Below are 8,236 nucleotides of genomic sequence, written 5' to 3'. Positions count from 1 at the left end.
GCGACTAACTATAAGTTTATTCATCAGACACCAAATGATAATTCACAACGATACCTTATTGCTGGGGCTAGAAGCTCTGTCATCTATTTCGACTCCAACAATAATTTTCATATTGCTCCTTATGATTTTTTACCTGACCTACTTCTTAAAACTCCCCAATGTAAGTCGTTTTCTTGACCCTTACCCATGGTGGGATCACAAATCTCCCCTTCTCGTCTGCCGCGATCAAACAGGTCAGCTTACCCATAGCGTTGCCGTACAGCTACCGAACAAATAAACGTTTCACTGTACAAGTGTCTTTCAGGTACACTTCCATAACAACAATAGATCATCTTGCGCTGTGTAAACTTGACCGAAACCTTCACAGCATTTTGATGAATCTTCTTCCATTGAAAATCATATTTCACATATATATATATATATTTATATCTACACAAAAAAAAAATCTGAGTGATTATTCATGTAATATAATAATGAAACAATATGACTGAAATAATGATATCTATATGGTGTGCATAATGTATATTAATGTGCAGTATGATATATGCAAATAATGTAAGTGCAGTATAATCTATGTAAAAAATGTATGCATGTTTGTTTATTTTGTAATGCCAACAGAGTGAATTTCCATTGAGGACAATAAATTAATGAATCTGAAATCACACACACACTAAAACTCCGAGCCGGATTGTCGAGTTCCTTCAACTCTAAATTTCAGTCCATGTTCAAAGATAAATTTTGTGATTAAAATTACCCACCATGCTGTCGCTGAACTGACCCTTCCTCTAAAACAGTCACGGGCATCGCGCGGGACGTAATGACTTTTCATATTCCATTCCAGTTACATTCATCATTACCCGCCATCATTTTGCCCCCAATCAATACTTGTCATATAGTCCATAGAAAATATTGACCTTCATGTCAGATTACCGGTGCATTAATGTGCAACATTTTGTTGATACACTTTAGGGGATAATTGGATTCATGGAATATATAGAAAATCGATTTTGTTTGGAGTAGGAACACAGTGAGCGTCCTCGGTTGCCGTGGTAACTCATCATGTCAGACTGACAACATGCCAATTATGCCTGTGACATGCATCTATGGCACTGTGTGGAGAAAGAAGAGGGGAGAATGTTTTCATTTGAAATGTATTGAATGATATAGACCTCTTTGGTGATGGATTTATTGAGAAAAGAAGTCTCAAAGCGACTTGAAAATGGGGGATCGATTATGTTAGTCCAAGGATAGTCCAACTATTACAGTTAACACAGTGTACAAAGAGCATATCGAACTAGCCTGATTCATTTTGCATGCCATGACATGTTGCAACCTATATATATTCATTGCATTTCTCTTAGAATGTATTGTTGGCATCATTGTTATTGAATGAATACATTATTCCAATTTATGTTGAACTACTTTTCTTTGCATTCCTTTGAAATTGGTTGGGAAATTGGTATTCTAAAATAGAGAACAAATGGAGTATTTCACAATAAGCCTCTTCACAGTGCAACTTTTTACTTGTGGAAATCCAACTTTGAATAATGACTGCTTGGAGGTAGTCTGCTGGGAAAACCTTTCACTCGAAATAAGGGTCTGAATGTGCAGCCTACTCATGCCTTGTGTAGTGAAGGCTCTCTCGCTCAGCAAGTTTTGTATGTGCTAGTCTTCGCGTGGAGGCGCACTTGTTGATCAAAGTTCCAATGAGGGTCTGTGCCTGCAGACTAGCTTGGAGGCTGGATGGGCTTCAGTCCCCACTTTTGTTTCCCAAACTGTGTAAAAAACACCCCGTAAAAATGACCATCTGATTGTGATCTTTTTTATGGTTACCCCCCCCCATATGATTAGTGAACATGATGAAAATGTGTTAAATAATTCTTCTTAAATATCTTCCTGGTATGTGTTGGGTAGAGCAGGTTATTGCTAAAAATAAAATGCCACTGACCACAGTCAGGGTCAACTCAATTATAAAAGCGTCGCCATGCATGTTTAGGAGAGAGAAAAAAAATCATTTTCAGTGATTTAAATCAATTAAGATTAAACTAAGGAATATTTAAAAAATGTCTATATGAGAGTAGCAATATTCTTGCATGGCATTATCAAGGGCATTGACGAAAATAAGTACATTGCCATTTATAAATGCAATTTTCTTGTTTAAAAGTAATTTCTTGGAAAGGCACGAACCGGGAGAGCTATATCTATTTTACGAATATATATACTGTTTTGCGGAACACGGATATCCTTTTGAATGTTCAATGATGAAATTTCCAAAGGATTGAATTATGTTGTATATAATCCTTTTGCCGAATTTATTTCCGAAATTCGTGAACTTATGATAAAAGAATGACCCAGTTTTTATATAGGTATGTATTCATATTTGAGGTTAAGGATTTATGAAACGTTTAATGCCATGGTCACATTTGTTCTACGGCGGCCGTACTGCGAGTCGAAAACAGCCGTTTAAACATTTTTTGTCCAACTACATATAGGTGGTTTGAATCAAAATTGATAAAACGGCTGTTTTCGACTCGCCGTACGGCCGCCGTAGAACAAATGTGACCATGGTATAAATGATAGAATTAGGAGTTTAACGATGCTAGGTGTGTATGGTATAATATACATATTCCAACGAGGCTTTCGACGAATGTTCTTGCGTTGCCCTATATGAGTTTGAAAGTGTCTTTTATTTACGCAATAAAGCTCTTGGGTACGTAGCCCGTATCATAAGGGAGGAAATAAAAAACCCTTTCAATGTATGACCAACGATATTGCTCTCTTTTCTAAAACCTCCATCGCCTCGGTTGTATGCATACCTGAAACCAAGAGGGGCCGTTTTCAAAGCATTGAAAAACACTCTAAACACACATTTGTTTTTCAACCTCTTTGTTTCCCATTGACTGTTATTCCTACCGGCAGCTGAACGTTTGTGCTATGGATTTACCTCCTTTCTCTGTTGCAGACGACAGAGAGACAGAGCCGCAAAAAGGCGGGAAAGTTCACGAAAAGTAAATAGTACTAAACATTCGATTCCGTTCCTCTCTTTTTTTTTTAAACCGCTCTGTCTGGGATCACATTGCGCTCCCACGATCGGCGAATGTACGCGTAGGTTTAGTACGTTCGGTGGGTTTAATGGTGTGAGTGGGGCTTGGTGTGGGTGTGTGTGTGAGACTGTGGGGGTGGGGCGAATGTGTGCAGTCATCGTTTTGTGATTGGATTGGAATTATTGGCTCAGTTATGTTTGTATTGTAACCGCATATGTCATCATTTTGATATACACTGAATACACCATGCATGTGCGTTCCGATTCTTGGTTTTGGTAAGGTGTAGATAGCAAACACAGAGGAATGTTCAGCACGCACGCTTTGTACATAGAGCACGCGTGGCGCCAGGCCCACGCGTCATGCATTCAATCGTCATGTGCGAGATATGTATATGTAAATATAGATTTTGGTGGGGGGGGGGGGGGGTGATAGGGGGGTGAAGAAAAGATAGTATTTCGAATGATTAACTGTATGCCGTAATTACAACGGAGTTTGCATGAACTTTTGAAATGAAGAACGAGTTTGCAGTTGTGATATGACGCCCAATATTATCATAAATCATAAATGCTAAATTTCTCAATTTCAGGACTGCGAAAAAGTCTTACAATCGGAAGAATTACATAAATAAAACTGGGAAAACTTAGAAGAATAAATATTGAACAAGATAGTACCCCTCTCGCGATGCCGCCCTGCTTTTTTATCTTTGCTTTACCTTTCGAAAGATCCAGCATTTCTGCTGGCGCCAAAGCGCAAGCGATTTCACGATTTTACACCTTTTCGGTGTGTGTTATAATTTCTTAGCTTAAAACCGCACAATGAGGTGCAATAACTTTTGTCAAAAAATCATGAACTTCTGTATGAAACAGTGTACTTACGAAGCCGTGAAGGTAAACATAAAACACAAAAAACTAGATCGGGACAAACAATAGAAGGGTGCTGAACACGATTTGAAGAAGATTATCTGTCACCTATTTCCAAAGCTTGTATTTGTTAGAGGGTGTGGATGAAAGATTAAATCAATATCATTTTTATGCTCTGAGTTCGTTGTCATTTATCCTCCCAATATATACTTCATCGAAGGAATAAATGTATGAAAAGGAATAAAAGAATACTGAGTTATCGCTTAATCATTGGTTGAAAAGAAAAGAAAGAGACAACTTACATTCTTAAAATATATTCTTGAATATATGTCTGACCCAAATAATGAGATGCTCCAAAAAGTTTTGGTAGATTTTATTCATTATATATACATATACATATATATATTCACATAATTTGATGAAAATAAGAGAGTATGGCATTTCTGAAATTTCGCCTATTTTCAGAACGATGATATGCAATCGAGAATGATGTCACATACTGAAGTTTTCTTTTGCATTTCATTGTTTCATTATACAATGTTTCAAATTTTGCAGAATCGACAATAAATTTCAAGAGCATGATGAGTGACTCATAATAGCTTCAACGATGGCCATAACAACATACCATTTAGTGAAGAATAAAACTTTGTTCTGTAGGCCTGTTATGGAAATATTATATAGATATTTCATATTTGATATTTGATATATTACTCACAGGAAATAGTGAGTGGGTGACGCCATAGGTTCCATTATGTGCATACCGACGAGGATGTGCTACTTACTGTTTCAGAAACTAAACAAAATAGAAATATGTCGTAACTTGCTTATTTTACATCCGATGTAGATGAAATTTTCATTTTGATGTTTTTTTTTATATTTTCTATTGCCATTCCATTCACCTTAATGTTGGGGTGGACTTAACCCACTAAAGGGGAAGTTCACCCTGACCAAAATTGTATTGTGAGAAAAGTAAAAAAAAAAATAATCAGAAATGATGCCGAAGGTTTGAGAAAAATCTATCAAAGGATAAAAAAGTTATTAGAATTCTATTTATTTGATATCTGCATTGTAAAAAATGAAGTGCTGTTTTAGCACTTAAGGCGCTTGTATGGTGACTGCACTACGAGTGCTGATTTTGTAGTTTAAATTTAAACTAAAAAATCAGCACTCGTGGTGCAGTCCCTATACAAGCACTGTAAGTGCTAAATTAGCACTTCATTTTTTTTACAGTGTGACGACATTAGCAGCTTTCCTACATATCGGATGGTAAAAAATAAAAGAAATGTCATTTTCTCAGAAAATTGAAACTGGTTTTACTTTACTTTCAGTATATCAATAGACAAATTATTTCAGACCCGTTCCTTTAATGAAAACAAAAGTAAGTCATGACGAACTACTAACAAAGCGAAATTTATGCATTTTATATCACATGACATAGAGGGCAGCTGCCAGGTTATGACGTCACATATCCAAAATTTAATATTCTAATAACTTTATTAATCTTTAATAGATTTTCCTCAAAACCTTCACCAATGTTTTTATCACCTTTTCTGCTATTTCTACCGCAAACTTTTCTTCAGGGAGAACTTCTCCTTTAAAGAGTGGGCGACTCTCTTTGAATTAGAACACGAAGCATATACAAAGAGAGAAAAAAAAATTGAACAGGTTTTTTTTTAAATGAAGATATGCGTCAGTTAAAGGGATGGTCCGGGCTGTAAGTATTTATAGCGTAATAAAGAGAGAAGAATTCACTGAGCAAAATACCAAAAATTTCATCAAAATCGGATAACAAATAACAAAGTTATTGAATTTGAAAGAATAGAAAGAATATTTTGTGAAAACAGTAGTCATGAATATTCATTAGTAGGGCTGATGATGTCACATCCCCACTTGTTCTTTTGTATTTTATTATATGAAATTAGGTTTATTCAATTTTTTCCCTCAAGAACTGGAAAAATTGGATTGACAACAGATTTAGTGCATTAGATATTTATTGCTGCAACTTATTTCATTATAAGGGAGACATATTATTCACACAAGTATGAAATAATGAAAAAAAAATCATGATTTTCCTAATAACATAAGAAAACGGAAAGTGGGGATGTGACATCATCAGCCCACCTAATGAATATTCATGACGACTGTTTTCACAAAATATTGCTAAACTTTAAACTTCAATAATTTTATCATTTGTTATTCGATTTTCATAAAATTTTCGATTGAGATATAAATATTTTCAGCCCGGATCATCCCTTTAAACATCTATTTTATCACAACTTGGTCAGGCACCACTGTATACCTACAGTGTTTCGTCACTCACGTGTCTTCGTCTTCAATAGGTACATTAAACCACCGTTACTAATGATTAGATCATCAATCGCATGAATGAGATCGATTTAGAAAGTGGGTATATGACATCGTCTACTACTCCTTTTCTTTTCAGACCACAGTCGTTTACGTCGTGCGACCCTGATAAAGGTTTGGCTTCCAAGTCCGGACCTTGACACACTTACCAAAAGACTCTCCTGTGAAGACGAACACAAAGCGAATGGAATAGTGGATATTTTGATGATAACCACATTCGCCGGCGTAGCAGGCAAGACGATTAAGGTATCCTTCAAATTAGAGGGGGGGGGGGGGGGGGCTAAGGGGGCTCGAAGAACGAAAAGAAGAAGATCATATTCTGTATAGTTTTCTCTAAGTATGAAATAAAAAAAAAGATGATGAGTTTTGATAAAGGGAATATTTGTTTAACCAATGACAGAGCAAAGGTAATGAGGGTGATCACGATGATGACTATGATGATGGTGATGATGATGATGATGATGATGAAAATGATAATGATGATGAGGATGGGAATAGGGGTGGTGGTAGTGGTGGTATCGAGGATGATGACAGTGATTGAGTGTTAATTTGACTGGCATACCTTTTTTCATACATGTGATGATATGACGACGACGATGATGATATCGTGATAATGAAGATGATGATTTGATACTGATAACAATTATGATAGAAATGATGATGATTATAATCAACAACTAAAACATTACAACCACAAACAATAACCATGATAATCATCAATATAGTTTTCAATCAAGTAATGGATGCCAAACTGAACCCACGCAGTGTCAGGTGGCTATAGAATAAGTCAGACTCCTGGTGTTGATAAATTTGTTACTATATTCAGAAAATCCAAACAGCATGCATATATTTCCAATCCATTATTTCCTGTGTGTCGAACAAATACCTTGAAGGGGTATCTAGACATTTTTTTTTTTATATGTGTGACAGGTGTCCCACTAATATCACAGATTTCTCGGAAAAATATTATGCTTTTTGTCACACTTGAAAGGGAAACGATAGGCTTCGCACACTTCAGTGGGCGTGTTGACTGGCAATATTTTGACAGTTCCTATATAACTAAGCACTCGAAAAAGAAAACCACGCTAAATAAATCAAATATCACTCTTTCTATTCAGCTTCTAAAAATTGTTCCTGTTGACATAACGTGAATGTGTTCTGTGTCATTGTCGTAATATCTCCAACCCACTCAAGTTCGCGGATTTTCACATTATGTTAAACATTTTTTTATCGAATTATGAATGTCACTGCTTCTGTGGGCAATCTCCTTCTATTGGCAACACTTTACCAAGTCGATATCACCCTTGACATAATTGTAATTTTTCTTTCTCGTGTTTTCAATATTCTTTAATTCTTGTTTTCCTTTTCTTTCTTCTCCTTTTAGTTTCCTTCTTCTCCTTCTCCACCCTCTCCTCCTCCTTCTTCCCTTTATTCTCTTCCCCCTCCTCTTCCTTCTTCTCCTTCTTCTTCTGCATCTTCTTCTTCTGCTTCTTTTTCTTCTGCTTCTTTTTCTTCTCCTTTTTTTCTTCTTCTTTTTCTATTATTGCATCCTTTAGATGTACTTCACACATTATATGGCTCTTGTGAATATCGATGCAACGTTAATCACATTTAACTGCATTAGTCATTTTATATAGGAGTTTTAATGAATTACGTATTTAGGAAAAAATGCAGTTTTCGAGTGATTTCATTTTCTTTTTATTTTCACGGTCATAGCTTTTACAAACTAGTCGACATTCAGCTTTTATAAAACAGTATAAAAATACCCGTTAAAATCAGCACTGATTGAACGGAGCAGTTGCCGAAATCCAGTGACATTACCCCTTGCCGGTTAGCCACAGATTGTGATCATTTTTAAGAGCGTGTAAATTGACTGAAAGACACGTGATGACATCATAAAGGTAGTGAGAAAGGAAACCTGTCTGGACACATACAGCAAGTGTGGATTATGTGGAAGCGGGGCGGTAA

Source organism: Lytechinus variegatus, chromosome 14 (genome assembly GCF_018143015.1).
Source record: "Lytechinus variegatus isolate NC3 chromosome 14, Lvar_3.0, whole genome shotgun sequence".
NCBI classification, from domain to species: Eukaryota; Metazoa; Echinodermata; class Echinoidea; order Temnopleuroida; family Toxopneustidae; genus Lytechinus; species Lytechinus variegatus.
Note: the sequence above shows the minus strand (reverse complement) of the source record.